Source organism: Leptopilina boulardi, unplaced genomic scaffold (genome assembly GCF_019393585.1).
Source record: "Leptopilina boulardi isolate dan_hultmark-lab unplaced genomic scaffold, ZJU_Lbou_2.1 LbouV2_82, whole genome shotgun sequence".
NCBI classification, from domain to species: domain Eukaryota; kingdom Metazoa; phylum Arthropoda; class Insecta; order Hymenoptera; family Figitidae; genus Leptopilina; species Leptopilina boulardi.
The window spans coordinates 234,795-254,160 of record NW_026138030.1 but is presented as its reverse complement, the minus strand read 5'-3'; positions in this window follow the sequence as shown (position 1 = coordinate 254,160).

The following is a 19,366-nucleotide window of genomic DNA, read 5'->3' as shown; positions in this document are numbered from 1 at the left end:
AAGGCTTGCCAGCAGGATCGTTTGCTTCTCTTAATAGACGTTCTAAGCACCTTTTTTGAAAGAAGATATTCTTGTTGTTTCTGACCGAAATCAGTATTCTTCTTCCTTGCACGCTGCGCTCTTCTCCTAAGTACAAGGCAGGTTTTTCTCTTCATGGCAATTTCAGGATTCCACCAGTAAACTGGCCTTTGGTTAGGTTTAATCCATTTTCGGGGTATGGCAGCAGCACATGTTCGATTAAACAGATCCATAGCAAAATTTATTCCTGCTTCGGTATCTTTTCTAGTCGAGGCGAATCGAAGGGCTTCCATTATAATGGTATCATTTCTTCTAATTTCCATCTTAAAAATCTCTTCGTTGATTTTCGCTATGTTCCATTTAAATTTTATCTTTCGAAGAGAAGTATTCTCTGGTTTGTTGCTTCTAATTTGGAAAGTAATATACTGATGATCACTTCTAGTGAATTCCTCAGTCACATCCCATTTCTCAATGAACTTCCCTAGTTCCTCTGATGCAAGGGAAATGTCAGGTATCGTTTTAGTATATCCCGGTCTCCTAAATGTAGTGGTATTTCCCACGTTGAGAATAAGGAGGCCTCTTCTGCGGCAACTAGTTCCATCACACGTTTACCTCTTGAATCAGGGCATGGCATGCCCCATTCCACCACTTTTGCGTTGAAATCACCAGCTACAATTTTTTGTAAGTTGGTGTCTACAAGGAAATCTTCTAATTTGTCCAATTTATTTTGGAAATCGTTAATGCTTTCGTTTGAAGTGAAGTAGCAGCTAACAAACACAGTATCGCCGCACTGGACCCATACAAAGCCTTCTTCAGATCCATGATAGTCTACAGGTACTATATTCGCATTTCTTATCCAGATAGCGGCAGCTTTTAACTTATCTCGAAACCAATTTTGATTATCGCTATCTTTATACTGATCACATAGTATCAGGACGTCAATCTGTTTCTCAAGATGGATCTAGGACAGCTAATCAGTTGCCGTTCGACTTCTGTTCAAGTTCCCCTAGAGTACATTGCTCATCTTTCTTGCTTTTCCTTTTCATGTCTGAGCTCTTCTCTAAAAACTTGGCACTTCCCTGTTCCAGTAACATGATTTGCAAATTCCTTATCGAGTTTTTTCTCCGTACACAGGACGCAACATGGTGTTGAATTGCACTGAAATCCCTTGTGCCCCTCTTCGTCACATTTAAAATACAGTTTTGTCCGATTTGGGCCTGTACAATTTCTTGCTTGATGTCCGTAGCTGAGGCAATTGAACATGTAGGCACTTCGGTTCTAGATCGAATTCTGCATTTTACCCAACCTATCTTGATCTTTGTTATGTTGAGCAGCCTCTTTGCTGCTAGCTAGCTAGTCTCAACGATTGCAATCACTTCGGACATTTTATTAGGTTTTGTCAAAAATACTTTGATTTCCAAGTCCGGGGATGCAATTTCCTGTTTGATAGCTGCTTCAATAACAATAACAATAACAATAACAATAACAATAACAATAACAATAACAATAACAATAACAATAACAATAACAATAACAATATCAATATCAATATCATTATCAATGACAATATCAATAACAATATCAATATCATTATCAATGACAATATCAATATCAATATCAATATCAATATCAATATCAATATCAATAACAATAACAATAACAATGACAATAACAATAACAATAACAATAACAATAACAATAACAATAACAATAACAATAACAATAACAATAACAATAACAATAACAATAACAATAACAATAACAATAACAATAACAATAACAATAACAATAACAATATCAATAACAATATCAATAACAATGACGACTTTTTAAGGATTCAAAGGTTAATTCTGTGTCTCCACGTTCCACTTCCACAGCTTCTGCGTGTGTTGGAAACAACGTATCCACAATTTGTACCATCTTAGGGTAGTCCTTGACGCTAGAAGGTGAAGTCCTCAGTATACGATTTACGATCTTAATGGCCTAGACCGCACGGATCGTTATCAACTTCGTCACAAAGGCTTGCCAGCAGGATCGTTTGCTTCTGTAACGTCCGGTGACGTTATCATTTTGAAAATATTAAATTGTATTATTTTATTATATATATATATATTTTTTTTTTTTTTTCTCCTTTTAAAAAAGATTATAAGAAAAATTTATGAAGATATATTGGACTTTCTTAAATCTTAAGAATTAAAATCAATATTTATATCTTTAGCTCAAAAATCAACAAACTCCGAGTTTAAAGAAATAAAATCATAAAATTCAAAAGTAAGAAAGTCCAATATATATACAATGATTGTTTCGAAAAATCACCTGGAGAGATCATATCTCGTGGTGATTATGGGACTCTGAAACCCATTAAGCGGCCCCTTTTATGATCTCTATTGTGCTGATTTCTTTTAAATTTAGAATATAAATTCCTTTATATATTATATTTAGTTTTCTTCTCGGTATAGATAGAAAAATAATATTAATATTTACAATTTAAAAATTAACAACAATAATTTTTGTAAATAAAATATTATTTTCAACCTTACATTAATAAAATATTAATAAATAATGTAAAACTATTTGAAAAATATTAAATTTTTTGTATCTTTTAAAGTTAAAATTCAATTATTTTTCTTTTTATAAAAATAATTGTACATTATAAAATATATTGTTTATAATAATTTTTCCTTATTATTTATAATTAAAATAACTTTTACATTATTTATAAATAAAATAATATAAGAAAATAGTTTACATTTAATAAATTGTAAATGGATAACTTTTTTTTTTAAATTAATAATTCAAATTTTTAAAATTAATTAATTAAATATATCGAATATCGATAATCGATAATCGATTGTTGATCGATATATTTCCTATACATAAAAAATTTAAATAACTTTTAGTTAAAATAAATATTAATTATAAAAATAATATATATGGAATTTTATACATTATTATTAATAAATTATTATAAAAATAATCTAAAATTAATAAATAAATAATAGAAATAACTTTTATTAATAAATAATGTGTAAAGTTCAATATATAATTAAAAATTAGATTTTTTAATAAAATTTGTAATTAAATTTATAGGAAATTAATTGTATTGCTTAATATTAATATAAATAATTATTGTTAATTAATTAATAGTATAAAAATATGAAAATTGTAGAAAATAAGAAAATTGTCCAAGAAAAATTATAATTTCGCCATCTTTACGGAAATGTCGAGTTAAGCCCCCTCTTCAAGGGCAAGTTATCTCACTCAAGACACGCCCTTGAAACTTCCCTATTTTCGAGGGTTGGGACTTAAAGACCCAATCCTGACCTAAGACAATAATGCTTTTTCTTCATTTTCTTTTAGTAAAACCAATCATTAGATTTTTCCAACCTCTTTTTCCACCACTTGAAAATTTTTATTTCCAACCCTGAATTTTGGGGAAGGGACAATTCTTTAAAAACAAGAATTCTTTATAGAAAAGTTCAGTTCAATCAGTTCAAGCAATTCAACTAGTTCTTTAAAATCTTATTTCTTTTCTTAAAAACAATTCTTAAAAGTTCGTGAAAGTTTTCTGAGTTTTATTTTCTTTTATATCAAATTTTAAGTGTTCTAAAATTAAAAACTTTTAAATTCTTTAAAAATATAAATTCAAATATTTAAGTGTTGCCGCCATATTTTTTCTGGAAAAGTTGCAGTTTTTCTTGGACAAATTTTCAAAACATATTTTAAATAAAAGTAAGTAAAAAAGAATAAAATTATGATTTATAAATTCTTTTCACTTCTTAACCTTTCTATCAATTCCGACAAATTCTGGGGCAAAATGTGCCTCGTTATTTTGTCAAACCATTTTTAACCATTTTTTAAATTTACCTTTCCGAGAAAATTAAGGTGCAAAAATTTGTGCATCAAAATTTTTCTCACGTCCTTTTAAATTCAATTCCTTATTTTTCAACAAAAATTATTACTGAAAATTCCCGAGTTAGTAGACGAGAGTCTAGACTCAAAAATTTAAAATTATATAGGATTTTTTAAATAAAATCTTATATAAAAAAGAAATTATTTGTGTTATATCTTCGGACGTAACATAAATAAATTTTTGGAGGCCCCGGAGGGATATTTCAGTGAAAATTTTTGTTCTTTCTTTATATTATTTTCGTCTTGATCGTAAATAAATAAATTATTTTTGACAAATTCCAAAAAGTTTTTATAAAATTTTGGTAAAAATTCTTAAAAATCTTAAAAATTCTTAAAATTTTAATAAAAATCTTTAAAAAAAAAAAAAATCTTAAATTTATAATAAAAATAATAAAAATTCTTAAAAATTCTTGAATTCTTAATGAAAATCTTAAAAATTATTAAAAATTCTTAAATTCTTAATAAAAATCTTTAAAAAATCTTAAAAACTATTAAAAATTCTTAAATTGTTAATAAAATTCTTGAAAATTATTAAAAATTCATAAATTGTTAATAAAAATCTTAAAAATTATTAAAAATTCATAAATTGTTAATAAAAATCTTAAAAATTCTTGAAAATTCTTAAATTGTTAATAAAAATCTTAAAAATTCTTGAAAATTATTAAAAATTCATAAATTGTTAATAAAAATCTTAAAAATTTTTGAAAATTCTTAAATTGTTAATAAAAATCTTAAAAATTCTTGAAAATTATTAAAAATTCATAAATTGTTAATAAAAATCTTAAAAATTCTTGAAAATTCTTAAATTGTTGATAAAAACCTTAAAAATTCTTAAAAAAAAAATCTTAAAAAAATTCTTAAATTTTTAATAAAAATTCTTAAAATTTTTAAATAAATAATAAAAATTATGAAAATTCATAAATAAACAATAATTTTTGCAAATATTCTTAAATAATAAATAATAATTACTGAAATTAACCTTAATTCTAAAAAAAAAAAAAAACAAATTTTTTTTTTGTTATAAACAAATATAAACATTTATGGAATTTGTTGAAATAATAATATAAAAATACATAAATATATATATATATATATAAGTATATATATGTATATGGGTATATACGTATTTAAGGGATATATATATGTCATAGTACGCTCGTGACTCACTAGCGCTTGTGCGACGCACAGCACGGTGACCCCCACCCGCGCTACCCACTACCCACCGCCACTCCCGAGCGGTATCTCGCGAACGCGAAGTCCCTCGCGGTTTTTAATATCATTTTTGATTTTTCCATCTTAAGAATAATTATAAAAAGTTAAGAAAATTAATTATTTAAATAAATTTTATAAATTAACAAATTTTTATAAATATCGTGTAGTGGATGTTCGTAACTCTCATTGAATACATTGTGTGAGGGAAACAGACCCTTACTAGTGAGAAGGGTGACTGTGTCATCTATATACCGGCCATTACTACCACCAGTAGTCGGCCATATTGAATATACACTAGTAGGTTCGCGCTACCCCCACTATCCACCGCTACATTCGCGCGGTATCTCGCGAACGCGAAGTCCCTCGCGGTTTCTGATGCGATTTTTAAATTTTATTCTAAATTTAGTTATGCAAATATATTTTATTTAATATTTTTCTTTTATTTTTCTCGAAATTTGAAAAATCGATATATCAACTATCGAAATTTGAAAAATCGATATATTAACTATCGAAATTTGAAAAATCGATATATTGACTATCGAAATTTGAAAAATCGATATATCAACTATCGAAATTTGAAAAATCGATGTTACAAGGTTGATATATAAGAGGTTTTCTTGCATTTAAACCAGGTTATGGATGAATTTACTCGTAAATTAGATGAACTTACGGGATACGACTTAGATATATTTTTATTACAAGATGAAAATAAAGAGCAATGGAATCTTAGTTCTTATAATGCTGATCAAATTAAAAAATTGAAAACCCAAATTCAAATTTTAGCTACTGAAAATCAACGATTGCATTTAATAGTTCGTAGATTAGTTTCTTACTCTTCTATACCCGGTAAACGTACCATTATTGACGAATTAGATTATGCATTCTCTCAATTAAAAATTTCTTCTTAAATTTTCTTCTGTGATTAGTCAGTTATTTTCAATTATTTTTTCTCCATGAATTATATACCAGTACAAACTAATCTTATAACTTGTCCTTATGATAAGTCCCATAGGTTAACTTTACAACGCATGTCAGGACATTTAATTAAATGCAGAAGAAACAATTTTCCACAATCGGAAGAACGTATAATATGTCCTTTTAATAAAGACCATATTATAAGAAAATTAGAAATTGATTGGCATCTCAGGTATTGCAAAAACACCTTATTTTAATAATTTTTTTTTTTTTTTTTTTTGTTGATTTCTATATATTTTTTTTTTTCATTATGAAAAACCTTAAAATAAATTTTGAAGAATTATTTAAAGATATATTGATTGACCAACAAATTTCTCCCTTTTATTCACAAATAATTATAGTAAAAAAACGCTCTGATAGTAAAAATAGGCAATTAATAAATTTTTCTAAAAAATAGAGAGGAAAATTTCAAAATTTTGTAATTTCTCTCTTATTCTGAAATAATCCTTACCCTTCCTTTCCATTGAAAATGATTAAGAGTAAATAAATTTTTATTGAATAATATCAATTATTTAATATCAATTTTACTAATTCATATGCGCAAACTTCACCACAGCTGTTATTAAAACGCTTGAGTAAGTTGGCTGCCTTGAATATTTTAAACATTTTCTTTTAAAGTTGAGAATTAATTTCTTTTTGTTTTACAAAAATTAATTAATTCTGTAAATTTCTCTCTCTCGGACAGTCTGGTTTTACTTTCTGTTTTAGTAGAGTTTTGAAACAACTTTCCTCATGTCACCAATAACACCTTTTGTACCAAAATCTTCTAACAGAAGAAAGAGAGGAAGTAGAAAATTCCAAAATATTCCAGCTACTTCTACAATTTTTTATAATTTGACAAAACCTCAAATAAAATTAGTCCCGGTAGCTAGAGTAACACCAATTGCAAGAGTTGAAGTGAATAATATTGTCGCTCCTACCGTAGATATTGTAGAAATTGATTTGACGTTTGAGGAAGCCATTAATCAAAGAACAGCAGCATACCTTGAGGAAAACCACCCAAGATTCTATGAAAGTATTGTGGAAATTGATCTCACTGTATTTAGTGATAGTGAAAATTAATTTTTTTTATTGTGTTAGACTTTTATGTTTATTTTTATTTTTTTTTTTTTCCAGTGTCCGGATATTTTACTATTCCACGACCATTAACGGGTACCCAGAGGGCCACCCTTAATAGGAAATTAAAAAAATCCAAAACCTTAGCTGGGGAAACTTGGTTACCATTAAAGGAATATAGGAGGCAAAAAGCTGAAAGGGAAAATTTGAATAGGCAAAAATTAGTTCCCACAGTAGAAAAGGCCATCATCTCATCGCCGCCATTGCCTTCATATGAACCTGTGAAACCACCTTTACCCCCTAAAGAGGAAATCACACCTAAATTACCAAAAGGTGTAGTCCATCCGGACGTTTATAAAAAATTAAATTTAGACGCTAAAATTATTATATTTAGACGTAGTATTTGTAAGCACAACAACAACCCTAAGACTTGTCTCACTTGTAAAGACATTTGGAAAAGGGAATATAAAATTCCCAGGAAAACAAATAATAATAGTATAGAGTATAGGAAAGTTTTATAATAAATTTATTTTCTTTATTAATTGATTTTCTTTATTATTCCTTACCAATTAAATTTTTTTTTATAAATCCTTTAATCTCTCCTTTATTTTATTTTTTTTTTCTTTCTTTTTCTCTTTTTCTTTCTTCCTTCCCTTTCCTATGAAACGAATTACTAGATTACAAGCAAAAGATGATTTAGAGTTATTGAATGAAGTAGAAGCTTTTAATCCTTTTACAACATCTAGAGAAATTCCACGATCCCCTTATAAAAAGAAAAAAAGTCAATTTGAATTTAGTAATTTACACAAATCATCTTCAGAAACTGACATTCAATCATTAGAGAATTCAAAAGATAGTTTTGATGTACATGATAATACTACTGTACAAAATTATGATCATTTAAATAACTTGTATGAGGAAAATAATAGTATTAATACCCCAACTACGTCTAATGGTCAAATTATCTTTCATTCTACCCCTTTTAGAAAAATAATAGACTTTCCAAACATTAGTGAAATTGATCAAAATTCAACAATTAATCCAATCACAAACCAACAAGAATTTCATATGAGTATAGTAGCAAACCCACCAGCAATCATGGCATTACCAGCAAATCAAACCGTTAGTTTAACGGACGCCTTAAAAATAGTTCCCGAATTTAATGGTTCAAATATACCAGTAAATGTCTTTTTGAGGGGTTGCGCCGAAGCGAAAACTATGGTAGGTGATGCCGCTGAAGGCAATTTGGTAAAATTAATTAGGACTAGGATATACGGAGAAGCCCAAGAAACCATTTCGGGTCAGAATTTTAATACTATTGAAGCATTATCAAATTTCCTTAAAGACATATATATAGTTAGTAGATCGGTGAAACAATTATTGGGCGATCTTGGTAATGAATACCAACATGATGACGAGAGTGTTATCACTTTTGCCAACAGGATAAAAGATTTAGGAAATCGTATTATTGAGGCTCAGCGCGCAATTAACGGAACTGTAACTGAACAATTTATTACCGAAACACAAAATGATATAGTGGATAGTTTTAAAGAAGGTTTAATCCCTGATATTGAAAGTAAAATGCCCGCGAACAATGATATTACAGAACTTATAAAAAGCGCAATCAAAATAGAGAAAAAATTATATACTCAGAGAAATCGAAGGGGTAATTTAGGTTCGGATTCTAAAACTTCTCGGAAAAAGGAAATCTATTCCTGTCAGTTGTGTAAAGAAGAAGGCCACGAGGCTGACAATTGTAGCGTAAAAAATAAAAAATTTTGCAATAATTGCAAAAAAACTAATCATAACACACAAGAGTGTTATTCCAAAACAGAATCGGTTTCAACGTGTCAAGTTTGTGAGCGACCAGGCCATACCGCGTCTCAATGTTTTAAAATCATACCTTGCCAAACTTGCGGTAAAACAGGCCATGGAGCTAAATTTTGTAGGTCTAATTCGTCCCAGTCATTATGCCAGTTATGCAATAAACCTGGACACAATGCCAAAACTTGTTTTAAAAACCCCAATTATAAAGTAGCTTCAAATCAAAATCCTTTGAACTCACGAGCCCAAATGCAGTGTCAAATTTGTAGTATGGTAGGACACACAGCTGCAACGTGTCGCCAATTATCAAATCAAAATACGCCTCAAGTCCCTAAAGAATTAATATGTGCATATTGTAAAGAAAAGGGACACCATATTGAAGCATGTCAAAAAAGGATTAGAAATAATTTATTAAGAAGTCAGGGAAACGAACAAGGTCCCCATCAATCGAGCGCGAGACAGGGGGCCCATTCGACTCAAAGACGCTCCGTCAATGTAACGGAAATGGAGAATCTTTCGTCCGAATTAATAGCTTAAATAACGTCATTAGGAAATATAGTCCCTATATTACGATGATTTTTAGTAGTTCCACGGAAGTCCTATCATTATTGTTAGATACGGGAGCAGAAGTTAATTTGATAAAAATCAATGTAATTCCCAAAGAAGTTAAAATTAATTTTGACAACAAATTAAAAATCCGAGGTATAGGTGGAGATTCATTAGAGACTTTAGGTTCAATTAATCTTAAAATTGCTAATTGCAATACTGAATTTCAAATTATACCAGACTCAGTTGCAATTCCTTATGATGGAATATTAGGAACCCAATTTTTTATGGAAACTAAAAGTAAATTAAATTTTAAATCTCAAAAATTAGAAATTGGAGACCTTCGAATTCAAATGAAAAGAATCTCTTCTTCTGATTCTTTACCTGATGTTCAATGTATGGAACACTCCAATATCCTTAATCGATTACCTTTTGTAACCATAGAACATCTACTTAGTGGAGATCATAAGAAATTTTTGATAGATTCTGGTTCTGAAGCAAACGTTATGAAAGAAAAATTATTGTATTTCGGTGATACATATGACGCGAGTAAAAAACGAATTTTAAAAGGAATAGGTTCTAATATTATTAGGACATTAGGATGCACTGATTTAGAAATTTTTGGTGCAAAATCGGAATTTCAAGTTGTCAGCAATGACGTCCCATTACCATGCGACGCCATTTTGGGCGCTAGATATTTTCAAGATAGTAAATGTACCATAGATTTCGAAAATTCTTTGCTTATTATAAATGGATTGAGATATGGCTTTGAATATAACCGTTCATCATCCAATATAGAACCTGTTTCTAATGAATTGAAAAATTTAGTTACACTTGATAACGAAATTATGCATAATTATGACACTAAATTTGAAAGCATAGGGGAAAAACATGTATTTTTATTATCAACCCTTGAAACAAAAGAAGTTCTTAATATTAATACTACAGAAGATAAATTTTTATTTGAATTAGAAAAATTTACTAATGAAGTAGAAATTCATTCAAAAATCGATAATACTTGTTTTCAAGATTACTTACGTTTAAATCATTTAAATAAAGAAGAAAGACAACATATTTTGAAATTAACCCAAAAATATAGAGAGAACTTTTTTCTCCCGGGAGACGAATTACCAGGTACTGATATTGTAATGCATAGGATTCCCACTATTGACGATATTCCTGTTCATGCAAAACAGTATAGGTTTCCTCACTCCATGAAACAGGAAATCATGAAACAAGTTAGGGAATTATTGGAGGCAGGCATAATAAAACCATCGAATTCTCAATACAGTACCCCATTATGGATAGTCCAAAAGAAACCTGATTCTGAAGGTAATATAAAATGGAGAGTAGTGTTAGATTTTAGATCGCTCAATGAAAAAACACTAGGAGACGCTTATCCCTTACCTAATATTACTGAAATTTTCGATCAGGTAGGGGGCGCTAAATATTACACCATTTTGGATTTAGCAAAAGGTTTCTTACAAATCAAAATGGACCCTAGGGATGCTCACAAAACCGCCTTTAGTACCCCTTTCGGTCATTACGAATTTACTAGAATGCCGTTCGGGCTTAAAACTGCTCCGGCCACATTTCAAAGGCTAATGGACAATGTTTTAAAAGGATTACAAGGTGAAATATTATTTGTATATCTAGATGACATTGTCATATATGCGAATTCTATTGAGGAGCATGATTATAAATTAGGTGTTTTAATGGAACGATTAAACAATGCAGGATTAAAATTGCAAATTGACAAGTGTGAATTTCTAAAACAAGAAGTCACATATTTAGGTCACGTGTTAAGCGAAAAAGGATTAAACGTGGATCCAAAAAAGGTAGAAGCAGTACAAGCATTTCCAATCCCTAAAAAAGTTAAAAATATTCGTGAATTTATAGGGTTAGCAGGATATTATAGGCGTTTTATTAAAGATTTCGCGAAAATTGCAAAACCACTGACTAAATTGCTACAAAAAGATGTACCCTTCGAATGGAGTGAACAAGCTAACGAGGCTTTCAATTCTCTAAAACATCTTTTATGTACTGCTCCACTTTTACAATTTCCCGATTTAAATAAACCTTATAATATAACTACCGATGCTTCAGGTTATGCAATCGGGGGTATATTATCGCAAGGGGAAATTGGTAAAGATAAACCTATATCTTATTTTTCTCGAGTTTTACGGGGTCCAGAACTTAATTATGAAGTTTACGAAAAAGAAGCGAAAGCCGTAGTAGATTCTGTAGAAGCTTTTCGTTCATATGTCTATGGCAGACAAATTACCATCTATACGGATCACCAACCGTTAGTTTGGTTTAAAACAGCCAGTTTAAATACTCGTATCCAAAAATGGCGTTTTAAGCTCTCGGAATATGAGTACACGATAATTTATAGGTTAGGGAAAATAAATACTAATGCTGATGCATTATCGAGAAATCCCGTAGAACCAATATCGATCAATATTTTAACTAGGGCTCAGAAGAAACTACTACAAGAAACCTTGAATAAAGATTTAAACCCTTCTTCCTCAAATTTTAGTCCTCCTGTTCAAGAAATTCCTAAAGTACCTGAACATACAGAACAACCCAGTATGGATAATAATTCCTTAGAAAATAATACTCCAAAAAGTAGATTCCCAAAAAGAACTCTTAAAAATCCAGAACCCATGTATAACGAACAGTCGGAAATTTCCGAAGACGATTACGTAGCCCAACCCAAACCATTTCCGACTACTCAAAAAAATAGAGATAATTCTTTTTCGGATAATATTAATCATAAACGAGTAATAGAATCTAAAAGAATCCGATTAACTTCAAAAGAAAGAAAACAAGCTAGGAAAAGAAGATATTTAAAGCACGATTCTGATTCAAATTCGGAAGATTCAGACTCAACGGATTCTCTTTCCGACAAAGAAGAATCAATTAGTTTAAAAACAAATATAATAAAGACAAACGAACCAATTCAGTATCGAACAGATAATATCATTCTTTTTGTAAGTACGGATGGTTCTCCGTGTGACGAAGGTTCTCGCAAACTCATTGAACACCATAAATTAACTTCACGACAAAATCTTACCTTAGGAGAAATTAAAGAAATCAAAAGAAAAAACAATAGATTTTTGTTTTGTTTATGTTTAAAGGGGGAAGAAGATCAATCTTTAACTTTTGTTCAGAAACAAATTTATGAATTATTTAAAAATCTAAGAAAACGATTAGAAGAATTAGGACAGAACGAATTCTCTATAGCTAAAAGTAATACTATAGAAAATTTAGATTGGACCGAAATTCTTAATTTACTTTGCTTAGTGTTCAAGGGTTCTGACATTACCATTTTAGTTTGTTACGGGTCAGTTACATACGTTCCAATTAGTAAACGTGATGAAATTTTTTATGAGTTTCATAAAAGTCCTTTGGGAGGCCATAAAGGTGTTAGCAAAACTTATAACAGAATTAAACAAGAATATTTTTGGGAAAATTTAAAGGATGACGTCACAAGGAGAATCCAACAATGTTTAGATTGCCAACTAAAGAAATTAGTTAGATTAAAAACTAAACAACCGATGGTAATTACCGATACCCCAGGGGTGGCATTAGATAAAGTTGCAATGGATATAGTAGGCCCATTAAAACGCACAGAAAAGGGAAACGAATATATTCTAACAATCCAAGACTTGTTTTCCAAATTTTGTGTAGCAATTCCTCTCTCGAACACTCTATCCAGTACAATAGCAGACGCATTTATAAAAAGATACGTTTGTATTTTTGGTGCACCTAAAACTGTCCTTACTGACCAAGGTCGAAACTTTCTAAGTGAACTTATGGTCAGAATTTCAAAACGTTTTCGAATTAAGAAATTAAGGACCACTGCTTTTCATCCTCAATCGAACGGATCCCTTGAAAGATCGCATCATTCTTTAGGAGAATTTTTAAAACAATATACTGATATCGATAACGAATGGGATGAATGGCTCGATATAGCCACCTTCAGTTATAATACCAGTGTCCATGATAGTACCAAACATACACCTTACGAGGTAGTATTTGGACGTCTTGCAAGACTTCCCTCTAGCGACCCTTTACGTGAAGGAGATTTAGTACCTACTTTCAAAGGATACGTTTCCGAATTGGTCACACGACTTAACGGTATCCAAAAACTTGTTTACAATAATCAAGTTTCAGCAAAAATCAAGTCTAAAGAATACTATGACAAAAATATAAACCCTGTAAATTTCAAATTAGGAGATTATGTTTTCCTTTTGTCGGGACCAAAACCTGGGAAATTCGGGAATCACTATGATGGACCATTTAAAATAATTGAAATTTTGAGTAAAAATAATATTAAGATTCAAATAGGAAAAAATCATAAGGTAGTCCATTCTAATCGGTTACGAATTTCCCACATTAATCTTGAAACAGAATTAACAAATAAAAATTCAAGATATGTTCAAGATGAAAATAACTAAATTAATCTATGTAAATAATTTTATTTTTCTCTTTAAAAAACTTTTAATTAATAAGCCAAATTAAGACTCTGTTACAGAATGGAACTATTTACATTAATTATTCTTCTCATTTCACCCATTTATGGGATGATTGGGTATGATTGTGGATCAAGGGAGCTAAACGTAACTACTGTTTCGCTATTAAAAGTAGGGGAATGTGAAATTCCCAAAACAAACATAAACACCAGCGACAGTTACATCCAATTATTACAACTGAGTGACTACTCAGAAATCATGGTAAGGCAATGTAAGGTCGAAATAAAAAGAATTGTTTATTACTGCGGCATGCACTCCCATGTGTCAGTAGTAAACAACGGAATGAACGAATATATTACTGAAACAAACAGAGCAAGTTGCGATATTGCTCATCTAACTGGTATACTTAAAATAAGCGATAACCACTCGTTAAACGGTCTACGAATAAATAATACAATAGTATACCCCTTAACATTAGCAGGTTCTATCGACGGAGATGGAACATGTGATGGTGCAGGTTATTCTGATCCTTTTGGATCCTGGAAAAATGTAGTAGTACAAGCTAGCGTTACAGTAACCTTATCAGAGCATCTCGCACGCGTAAAATTAGAAACGAATACAATAGTTTTGAAATCCGGCACCATATGTTCCTTCTCCGACGAAAGATGTATAGACCAAGAAGGGGGTTACACTTATTGGAACTCCATACCACGTGACAACTGTAAATTTGATATGTACAATATTTTATATGAAGGAATAGCTAGTAAAATAACTGATATTGACATATTAAATCCTCAAGTAATTTACGCCGTAACTAAAGGTGAAGTTACATTCGCTTTAACAGCATCAGGAAAGAATTATGTATGTGGCTACAATATCATAAGAACTGAACACCCAAAATTGTTAATATTTGAAACCTATAAGGGTAATAGCTTCGCCAAAAACAAACAAATTTCTGTATCAAATCTCGATATTTTCACATATGTAAACTCAAAATTCATTTATGTAGAGAAACATATTAGGAAGCAGATGAAAAACTTATATATCGACGTTATAACTCAAAAATGCAAATTAGAACAACAGACCATTAAAAATTCTTTATCATTAGCAACCTTAGCTCCAGACCAATTCGCGTTCGATGTAATGAAAGGTCCAGGACACATGGCTGTAGTTGCAGGTGAGGTTGTTCACATAGTCAAATGTACACCTGTGGAAATCAAAATACAACATGGCGAAAATTGCTTTTTGGAACTTCAAGTCACTAGGAACAACAGGACTTATTACCTCACTCCAAGGACTCATATATTAAAAACAAAAGGGACTCAGACTATGTGTAATAGTATATTACCATCTTTCTACAACGTAAACGAGAATTGGTATAAAATTCTACCTTCCCCCGTTGAAGCAAGACCACCAACGATACTCCAACCTTCAAAAGCTAATACTTGGGAGTACACTAATCCCGAGGACCTAGCCACCAGCGGTATTTACACAGAAAAGGATATAGAGCAGCTTAAAGAAAGAATTATGTTTCCAGTTGAGAAGCCTTCGGTACTTAACGATTTAGCGTTAGGTATGAGGGGACAACGAATAGTAATGATAATGTCGTGGAAAGATTGGTCGACAACACCTGGAAGTCGTTATGGAACAAATTTGTAATCTTTGGCACAACCAGTGCGGGAATTTTCGCTATAATAACCATTGTCCACTTAATCAAATTAATCGTGGATACATTAGTTCACGGTTATACCATACATTCCATTTATGGCTGGTCCGTTCATCTACTGGGAGCAATCTTTGGATCCATAACACACCTACTTGTCCATCTCGGTACAAGAACCGTTGTGGAAGAAACTCCGTTGGAAGAAGTTACAGTTGCCATAACTTCCGAACCAACAGTGACACCAGAAGCACCGCCTGAAAAAACTTTATATCCGGTGGGTGAGATACAACAACAACAACAACAACAGCAGCAAAGTACAGGATTTTTTAACTTAAGGTAAACATTTGACTCTGGAAACGACACCACAGACAACGAAACCAAAATCCAAAAACCTTTTTCCGAATATAAACTTTTAATATGTACACTCAATTTTTATATATGGTCTTAAGGTTATGGTCACTCTTCGTCTTGCATCCTCAAGTAACCATTTTACGGTGGGGGTGTAACGTCCGGTGACGTTATCATTTTGAAAATATTAAATTGTATTATTTTATTATATATATATATATATTTTTTTTTTTTTTTCTCCTTTTAAAAAAGATTATAAGAAAAATTTATGAAGATATATTGGACTTTCTTAAATCTTAAGAATTAAAATCAATATTTATATCTTTAGCTCAAAAATCAACAAACTCCGAGTTTAAAGAAATAAAATCATAAAATTCAGAAGTAAGAAAGTCCAATATATATACAATGATTGTTTCGAAAAATCACCTGGAGAGATCATATCTCGTGGTGATTATGGGACTCTGAAACCCATTAAGCGGCCCCTTTTATGATCTCTATTGTGCTGATTTCTTTTAAATTTAGAATATAAATTCCTTTATATATTATATTTAGTTTTCTTCTCGGTATAGATAGAAAAATAATATTAATATTTACAATTTAAAAATTAACAACAATAATTTTTGTAAATAAAATATTATTTTCAACCTTACATTAATAAAATATTAATAAATAATGTAAAACTATTTGAAAAATATTAAATTTTTTGTATCTTTTAAAGTTAAAATTCAATTATTTTTCTTTTTATAAAAATAATTGTACATTATAAAATATATTGTTTATAATAATTTTTCCTTATTATTTATAATTAAAATAACTTTTACATTATTTATAAATAAAATAATATAAGAAAATAGTTTACATTTAATAAATTGTAAATGGATAACTTTTTTTTTTAAATTAATAATTCAAATTTTTAAAATTAATTAATTAAATATATCGAATATCGATAATCGATAATCGATTGTTGATCGATATATTTCCTATACATAAAAAATTTAAATAACTTTTAGTTAAAATAAATATTAATTATAAAAATAATATATATGGAATTTTATACATTATTATTAATAAATTATTATAAAAATAATCTAAAATTAATAAATAAATAATAGAAATAACTTTTATTAATAAATAATGTGTAAAGTTCAATATATAATTAAAAATTAGATTTTTTAATAAAATTTGTAATTAAATTTATAGGAAATTAATTGTATTGCTTAATATTAATATAAATAATTATTGTTAATTAATTAATAGTATAAAAATATGAAAATTGTAGAAAATAAGAAAATTGTCCAAGAAAAATTATAATTTCGCCATCTTTACGGAAATGTCGAGTTAAGCCCCCTCTTCAAGGGCAAGTTATCTCACTCAAGACACGCCCTTGAAACTTCCCTATTTTCGAGGGTTGGGACTTAAAGACCCAATCCTGACCTAAGACAATAATGCTTTTTCTTCATTTTCTTTTAGTAAAACCAATCATTAGATTTTTCCAACCTCTTTTTCCACCACTTGAAAATTTTTATTTCCAACCCTGAATTTTGGGGAAGGGACAATTCTTTAAAAACAAGAATTCTTTATAGAAAAGTTCAGTTCAATCAGTTCAAGCAATTCAACTAGTTCTTTAAAATCTTATTTCTTTTCTTAAAAACAATTCTTAAAAGTTCGTGAAAGTTTTCTGAGTTTTATTTTCTTTTATATCAAATTTTAAGTGTTCTAAAATTAAAAACTTTTAAATTCTTTAAAAATATAAATTCAAATATTTAAGTGTTGCCGCCATATTTTTTCTGGAAAAGTTGCAGTTTTTCTTGGACAAATTTTCAAAACATATTTTAAATAAAAGTAAGTAAAAAAGAATAAAATTATGATTTATAAATTCTTTTCACTTCTTAACCTTTCTATCAATTCCGACAAATTCTGGGGCAAAATGTGCCTCGTTATTTTGTCAAACCATTTTTAACCATTTTTTAAATTTACCTTTCCGAGAAAATTAAGGTGCAAAAATTTGTGCATCAAAATTTTTCTCACGTCCTTTTAAATTCAATTCCTTATTTTTCAACAAAAATTATTACTGAAAATTCCCGAGTTAGTAGACGAGAGTCTAGACTCAAAAATTTAAAATTATATAGGATTTTTTAAATAAAATCTTATATAAAAAAGAAATTATTTGTGTTATATCTTCGGACGTAACACTTCTCTTAATAGACGTTCTAAGCACCTTTTTTGAAAGAAGATATTCTTGTTGTTTCTGACCGAAATCAGTATTCTTCTTCCTTGCACGCTGCGCTCTTCTCCTAAGTACAAGGCAGGTTTTTCTCTTCATGGCAATTTCAGGATTCCACCAGTAAACTGGCCTTTGGTTAGGTTTAATCCATTTTCGGGGTATGGCAGCAGCACATGTTCGATTAAACAGATCCATAGCAAAATTTATTCTTGCTTCGGTATCTTTTCTAGTCGAGGCGAATCGAAGGGCTTCCATTATAATGGTATCATTTTTTCTAATTTCCATCTTAAAAATCTCTTCGTTGATTTTCGCTATGTTCCATTTAAATTTTATCTTTCGAAGAGAAGTATTCTCTGGTTTGTTGCTTCTAATTTGGAAAGTAATATACTGATGATCAGTTCCAGTGAATTCCTCAGTCACATCCCATTTCTCAATGAACTTCCCTAGTTCCTCTGATGCAAGGGAAATGTCAGGTATCGTTTTAGTATATCCCGGTCTCCTAAATGTAGTGGTATTTCCCACGTTGAGAATAAGGAGGCCTCTTCTGGCAACTAGTTCCATCACACGTTTACCTCTTGAATCAGGGCATGGCATGCCCCATTCCACCACTTTTGCGTTGAAATCACCAGCTACATTTTTTTGTAAGTTGGTGTCTACAAGGAAATCTTCTAATTTGTCCAATTTATTTTGGAAATCGTTAATGCTTTCGTTTGAAGTGAAGTAGCAGCTAACAAACACAGTATCGCCGCACTGGACTCATACAAAGCCTTCTTCAGATCCATGATTGTCTACAGGTACTATATTCTCATTTCTTATCCAGATAGCGGCAGCTTTTAACTTATCTCGAAACCAATTTTGATTATCGCTATCTTTATACTGATCACATAGTATCAGGACGTCAATCTGTTTCTCAAGATGGATCTAGGACAGCTAATCAGTTGCCGTTCGACTTCTGTTCAAGTTCCCCTAGAGTACATTGCTCATCTTTCTTGCTTTTCCTTTTCATTTCTGAGCTCTTCTCTAAAAACTTGGCACTTCCCTGTTCCAGTAACATGATTTGCAAATTCCTTATCGAGTTTTTTCTCCGTACACAGGACGCAACATGGTGTT